This window comes from Athene cunicularia (genome assembly GCF_003259725.1).
Source record: "Athene cunicularia isolate RWA chromosome 18 unlocalized genomic scaffold, athCun1 chr18_part1, whole genome shotgun sequence".
NCBI lineage: Eukaryota > Metazoa > Chordata > Aves > Strigiformes > Strigidae > Athene > Athene cunicularia.
In genome coordinates this window covers 5,059,123-5,066,639 of record NW_020799123.1, presented here as the reverse complement: position 1 = coordinate 5,066,639, position 7,517 = coordinate 5,059,123, and the positions used below count along the sequence as shown (strand labels likewise).

Here is a 7,517-nt window from a genome sequence, read left to right as displayed (position 1 = left end):
CTGCAGGAGGGCCTGGGGGGCAGTGCAGGGGTGCCGGGGGGCAGGATATGGGGTTCGGGGGGCGGTAGGAGAGCTGAGGGGCTGTGCAGGGACAGACGCGGCTCATGGTTCCTCCGCGGGGGGTTGGAGCCGCACGGGTGGTGGGTGCGGGGCGGTGCAGGGCTGGAGGGGTGCTGGGGGGGAATTGAGTCGGGCCCGAGGGGGGCAGCGAGAGGGGGCTGCATGGCCAGGGCGGGGCGAGCGGTGGTGGCGGCCAGACCGGGACTGTTTGTTTTTCTTGTGAATTTTGCCAGAACTTCGTGCGTGGCAGCATTTCCTGCCGGGGCTGAGCCCCAGAGAAGCTCCAACCCCGAACGGTGACCGCGGATGGTACGCTGGCACTTGGTGCTTCCATTCGTGAGGTGAGCGACAGTTGGGTGAGCCCCGTGGGTCCCTCCTGGGTGGGGGACACGAAGGGTCTGTGGGTGCTGCAGCAAGCGCAGGGCTGGGGAAGGGCTGCTGGGTGGTGGGGCCAGCCGGCCCGGCCTCGTACCAGCCAGCCTCACCCGCGCCCGAGATCAACTCCCAGGCGGGCTCCGTGCTGGGGTTCATCCTGTGCAGTAACAGGTGTGAGCATTCATGCAGCGTTTTGATGGTCATGTATGATACTGCATACAACAGGTTCCCCCCCAAGCCAAGGAGAAACGGCTTTTAGATTAGTTTCTTTAACTTATACTGAATCTTCTGAAAATCATCTAGCAGAATAAAACTGATACTGCCCTTCCTTTGCAGGCAACTTTTACAGACACGGAAAGCATAAGTTGTGTTGCACATTATTTTTTTCACTTGACTTTTCATTGGTATTATCTGAATTCCAAAAGTTTGTTCCCCCCATGGTAGGGAGTACTGATAAGGTGGCTTCTTTATTTGAGCAAATTGTAAAGTTTTCTTGGTTTTCTTGGAAGTTGTGTATTTTGCTCTCTTGTTACATCTGTGATTTCCTTTATTGTTTGGTTTTTCCTCCTACAGCTGGGGTCACAGCTCAGGTGAGCGTGTGCTCTCACAAGCACGGGAAGGGGCACAGGGAAGGCCTGTGCTGTGGTCCTGGCTTCTGACAAAAATTCTTTGTCACAAAAAAAAAAAAAAAAAGAGCTTTTCCTGCTCGTTGTTGGTGTCCGGGTGATCTGGCTCACCATGAGGTCACCCCAGATTGTTGCTCCTGTACAGCTGAGGAGCTGACGGTGGGAGAAAGAAGGTGCTCCTTAACCTAGCTTTGCCATCAGACTGTGTTTTGCATGTGGCTTTGACTGATCTGTGGTGATCAGTGAGCTCTACCAGTGCAGTTTGGGATAAAATGAATTAATATTCCTTGGTGCTAAAATGGGAGGCCCTCCCTGTCCCCAGTCCCAGCAAAATGCTTCCTTTGCTCGCCTTGACCTGGCACTGGGATTTGTTGGGCCCATCTGTGAGCAAAAGCAAGCTGAGGAGACAAAAATAAGTAACCTTTTAGTGTGTTAATGACGTTACGGGAAAGCTAACTGAATCAGAGGTTGGGAGGGAGAGGAAGGACTGTGTGGTTTGGGGGAGGGGAAAAAAGTTTTCTGCCCCCTTCACGGTGGCTTTGTTTTGTGAGGGAGCTTCGTTGCGCTGTAGAGACCACAGTGGCTGTGCAGCGGCTGCCAGATGCTGTATTTCCAATCAGATCTTAAAATTGGGGCCACTGCACACCAACAGCACCTGAGCTAGAAGGACACGATTGATGTGTCTGTCTTGAGACCTCTAATAACGCTGTTGCTGTGTTCAGTTTCAGTTTTAACCACAAGTGTGAACTGTCCCTGATAATTTTAGTGGGGTGTTAATTTGGGAGCCTGATGGTTTAATAAACTCACTGTTAATTCTTTGTGTTGCCCCTACTTGTTCATCAGGTGGTGACTTTTTTCCACTATACGTCTCACCCAGCTGATTCTGCCAGGGTAATCACAACAGTATGAAGTATATTTTTGAAGAAACACTGTTCATACTGTGTCTCCTCAGCAGAAATGAAGCAGTGTCTCTAGCTCAGGACAAGCTCACTTTGCTGGCTCTGGTGTGCTCAGACCAGTCTTAAGTTAACCTCTTTAAGTCAACCACTGTGCTGGCAGGCTTTCTGTGGGCCACACATATGACCTCCTGCTGTCAGCGGGAACCAGCATAAGCTCTGGGATGTCTGCTACAACATTGTGGCAGAAGTGCGGTCACGTTCCTGTGCCTGGTGTGATCAGGCATGTGCTTGGGTTGATCTGGCAGCCTTGTTTTACGGTGACGCCGCAGGCTTCCCCCAGCTGGAAAGGAGATGAGGCCACAAGTGGTAACTGGCACTGGTGTGCTGTTGGAAGTTTTCAGGGTAGAAATGCTATTGGGAAGGATTTTAAGGAGAGCTGGAGGTGGGATGCTGCTTTTCTTAGATGCTTCAGTTCATGCTGATCCAGGGAAGATGGGTCTGTGGAGGACAGTGGTCTCTAGCTGGATTTCTGGCTAATGCCCTGACTGGGTAGTGTCTCCTGCTCTGAGCGAAGCTGCATTCTGCACACCAGATGAGAAGTCACACGCTTTGAATTTGCAACCAGCTCTCCCTTTCTGCTTTGTCTCCTGATGTTGAACTGACCTGGGCAGAGCTGTCTGACAGGCTGCAGTTAGAAGACATTTCACTTGTGTGCTGCTGCAGACTGACATCTTTGATCAGTTTATTATTTGCACAAGCATTTCCCTTTCACTAATGTCACTCTTCCCTGGGTTACAAATTGGTATTTTTGGCTACATGGGCTGTCAGACTAAAGCATGTGGAGCCCTAGATAGGGTGATTGCAAATATCCTGATCTTAGTTGCACCTGGAAAATGAGCTGTATTTATCCTTTAAATCCAAAATTTATAAATTTTGCTATATTTTAAAACTTGTCAGTTTTTTTAATAAAGGAGGGGAAGGTTGGATATAAGTCAGAAAAGTATCTTCTAAGTGTGAATAATTTTAATTTTAAGAAGTTATTTGGAGGATTTTCCTGTCAGCTACCTTTTAAACAATAAAGCATTTTCTCAATTAATATGCAGCATAACCATTTGCAGGAGGGCCCTGGATCATGAGCTGTTTGTGACAGCGTCGTGGGGTCTGAGTGCCCAGTGCAGACGCTGAGCAGTTCTGGCGCCTGTGCCCAGCTTTCCCTGCTGTGTGTTTGCTGTGGCTGAACGTCCTGGTCGTTTCTTTTCAGGTGGCTGGACCAGAAGATCGTTCTGCAGGATGGTGAGAGCTCTGCCCTTGTAGTTTGATTATACCTGTGTGGTCTCTTTGGTTATAGAAAGTAGTTTTGCCTAATTAGATGGTAAACATTAATAAAATCCAGTTCTCAAAGTTTGTCTTTCTTCCTTCTTCATATTTAATACTTGTGCGTGAAACAAAGTGAGAGGATTTTTAACGTGCTGCAATTGTGTGTACAGACAAGTAGACATAAAACTGCTCCTCCACTGACACTTGTGACTTGTGCCCGGGGCAGTCACACGCTGTGTAGTGCTCTAGATGTGCTTTGCGGATCTGTAGGGATAATTCAATCTCAAAGGATTTGAGAGCAGCTCCTCAGTGTGCCAAGCTCCCATCTCCACTAGAGGGTGTGAAGCTCTGCAGAATGATTTGTTTTCACAGAAACTGGAAAACCAAGAGCCTTTCCTCCGTTAATCGGCTGTGCAGGCAGCGAGGCCGCGGCGGGATTACATTCCGTTGAGGATCCGGGCTCTGCGCATTGGCGGCGGCCCACGTTGCCCATGTGTTATGTAACCATCAGCTGGGCTCCATGTGATGGTGCTCGGCCCTGGCCAGTGGAATAACTCGTAAGCAATAAGGTGTGTGTGCCCAGGGGAAGTGGCTCTGTTGTAGGTGTGGTATGGTTAGTGCCCACCTCAAGTGTGGGTACCTGGAAGAGGTTTAGAGGGTTAACTTGAACATGCCAAGTTCCCTTTCCTTCCACATGGGTAGTAAAATGGACCCTTGCTAACAGCAAGTAGTAACTTTTCACTTGCATTGCAAAGAGCCTGGCTCCTAGATTTCCTTTCACAAGTAGAAGTAATTTTCACACAGTCTGCAACACTCTCAAGCCAAACCTGAGGCCAATGTGCTGTGAAACACTCGTGAAATGCCATGAACCCGAGCTGCTTTCTGGGAGGTGTGTGCAGAAGCTGCTCAGCTCGTGGCAGCCATGCTGGCTCCTTGGCCAAGTACAGGATATCTTACTAATTTTTGCCTCTATCATGTTAAGAATGAATTCCTGAGCAGAACTGAACCCAGTGCTGCTGGCTTTGCTCCAGCACTCACGGAGCACCTAAAGGAGAGACGGGATCTTCCAGAGTATGTGATTGCTGCGCCTTGAGATGCAGAGGAGCGTACAGTCCTCGCTGGCTGCTGGTCCTGGCTGGGGTCTGTGGACCTTTGGGAGCTAAATCTTTACATCCAAGAGAGGAGCAGGATGGTGTCTGCTGGCTCCCGCTCCTACTGCAGCTGGGTGGGTGTCAGGGTGGGGCTGGCTGGAGAGCAAGGGGGAGGCAGCCAAAGTGGGGTGGTGCTGGCAGGGCTGAGGGGTGTGAGTGTTGAGGGTGGGGAGCTGAGGGGGTGCCTGTGGGAAGGGCAGCCATGCCACGGCCTCTCTGCCTTCAGTTTCAAGGAAATTTTCCATCTTGCCAAAATAATGTCAGTGTTCTCTTTGAAGGTTTTAATTCAGAATGAGTCAGCAAGGAGCTGGTCACTGCTTTTAAAAAAGAGGTGCTTTTCCCCAGCTTCTGGGCAATGCTGTGTCTTGATACGGTCATATGCACGTGAGTGCCAAGCGTGGTCCCCAGCCTGTCCCGGCGCCTCTCCTGGGGTCTTGCTGTGAAAACAGTCCAGCGGCTGGAGCCATCAGCTGCACTAGAGGCAGAGCTACAGTAAAAGCCTCTTCGGGCTGACAGGTGCAGGCAGGACGCAGCCTCTGCCACCTCAGTATGCTGAGGACTCTGCTTAACCAACATGCAAAGTGGATTAGAGATTGTAAACAGCCTTCACCTGAGGAAAGCACAACTGACCTGGGAGAAGTGGGTCAGTTGGATATTTGGGGCTGTGTAACTTGCAAATCATGCTTAAGGATCTTACTTGTTTATCAACTTGAGTGACTCCAGCTGCATTGTAAAAGTGGTTTCTGCCTGTCTGGAGCAGGGTGATACATCCCCTGTCCTTGCTCGCCTGCTACGGAGCCTCCCAGGAACATGGGTGCACCCAGGTTTGCTTATCAGTTGCCCATTGGGTTTTCCTGGGACTTCGAGCTGCTGTGAGCCTCTTAAACAGCAACAGAGAATTTATTGCCAAGACAAAGAGTAGGCAAACACCCTAGCCAGTCAGTGTTGGTATCACATGGATATGTTTTGGAGCTTGTGCTGTTTTACTAGTTTTGTCCACTAATTGGGCAAAATTAATCCCCACTGTGGTTATTGCCAGGCTCTCCCAAAAAGGAAATGGTTTTTAAACCCTGTGGTGTTTGTCCTGTAAATGAGGTGTTTGTCTCCCTCTCTGCTGTCTCTTGCCTGTGTGAAGGTGGGCAGTGTCAAACAGCTTGTCTTTTCTGAGGATTTCACACATTCCCAGCAGGTTGGTGCTGGGCAATGTGGGGGTGGCTGCAAGCCCTGCGAGAGTTGCAGAGGGCCCCAGGAGAGGCGCTGAGGGTGCTGGCAGGCATGATGGGTGTCCGTGTGTCAGCTGCACCCAGTCTGGACCCTGGAGCAGTGCTTTGCTCTGGCTCTCCAAACACGTGCCATTTATTTTTCTCCCCAGCTGTGAAAGGGGTTGTGTGCAAAGTGCTCTGGCCACCACTGCGGCTCCGTGTTTTTGCAAACACAACCCAACTGTCGAAGCATGAGTAATTGGAGGAGCCTCGTCCACCATTTGTGCCCTGCATGATGCGATAAGGTTGAGCCATGCACTTGTTTGTGCTGTTTGCAAGCCGTTCCTTCCTGTGCGGGTAAGAATAGCTTGTCTCATGAGTACACGAGTCTCCAGAGCAATGAGTTATCTGCTTGGACGTGCTCCCCGTGCTGACAGCGAGCCGAGGGGAAGCGTGCTTTGTTGGAGCAAGGTCTTTGCTTGCTGGAGGGAACATTGCTTTCTGGCAGGTCACAGACCTGGTGGCCCTCCACGCATTGCTTTACCCTGCCCTGACCTTTATGCCTTCCTTCCCCACACACAGCAGAGCCCCATGTGGCCCCTGGGGCTCTGCAGCTTCTGATCCATTTGTCAGCTTGCTTGAAAATGGCTCTGTGGACGGGAGCAGCTCTAACCCTTTGCATGGGTGGGTGGGCTGCTCTGTTGCAGTATCCGACCTTCCAGCCCCAGGCAGCTCAACTCCCCTCTGCTCTTTTCTTACACTCTTGGGTCCCTGTGTCCTTGCACATGGGATTTCTCTGCTCATTATCACCCTGTGCCTTAACACAGTTCCTCCGGCCACTCTGGGGACATGGGGATAGGAGCTGCTCCAGCAGCCTGTCACTGCGGGAAAGGAGCTGCAGCGCTTACCGTGCCCAGCTCTGGCTGGCTTTTCTTACTCCTTGTAGGGAGCTGATGCAACTTGCTCGTCTGGCAGAAAAGCATTTTATTTTTGCTGGATTAAGGAGCTAGGCTGGCCCACAGAAGGTCCTGGTGGGCGCTGGGTGAGCCGGACCTCTGCCTTTTGGCAGCATCAAGCCCTTACGTCAGCTCTGCGGGCCGGGGAGCTACAGCCTCACTGGCTCTGCTTGTCCTAGCCTGCTGCCCGTGCACAGCTTTCTCAGTTCCTCCATTTCTGACTGGTGAGATCATGCTCTGCACATCCCGTGACTTTTTGGAAAAGGTTCTGCCCATTGTGTTTTTGTGGAGAGATTGGGATCTGTCCTGCAACATAAACCCAGGGCACCAAGCACAGATACTGTTTGCAATCTTCTCCTGCTTCTAACCACAGATCTGGGTTTTTTAATGACTTCTCAGTAGTGTTCTTGCTGCAGGGGAAAATCCTGATGGACTTGAGGCCCTGGAGATCTCAGTGCTGAAGGTGGTCAACCCAAACTCTGCCAGACAGCCAGCAGCATCTGGTCCCTGCTTGAAGCTGCCCAGCAGCACTGCCCAGCACAGCAGGCAGCTCTGCAGCGATGGCAGCCAGATCTTCATCGCAAAGATGGGTATATGTGCACCGAATGCAGGATGGCACAGTTGCCCTTTCTGACATGCAGAGGATTCCCTTCCCCTGCAGGAAAGTGCCCAGGCCCATGGCAGGGCTGTGATACCATCGCTATATGTGAGGGTCAGCTGTGGCACGGTAGCATCCATGGGGAATAACTTGGCTTTTCAGCCCATTTGGAAGCCCAGCTTCTTTTGGGGGAAGTAAAACTTAAGGTCGGGACATGCTGCCTAGGTACAAAAAGGTTGGGACATTGTGGTGCTGTAAGTGTTTGTTCTTGCAGTTTGTGATCCCTAATTCACTGCTCTAGAATTAGAGCTCTTCCTTTTTCTTTAAAGTTTC

At 51.0% G+C, this 7,517-nt stretch overlaps 1 non-coding gene across 1 annotated transcript; it reads left to right on the top strand.

Moving 5' to 3' along the window:
* The first annotated feature begins 479 nt into the window (after window positions 1-479).
* On the top strand, window positions 480-659 carry LOC113487008. Its single transcript, XR_003399698.1, has one exon.
* Window positions 660-7,517: the final 6,858 nt, after the last annotated feature.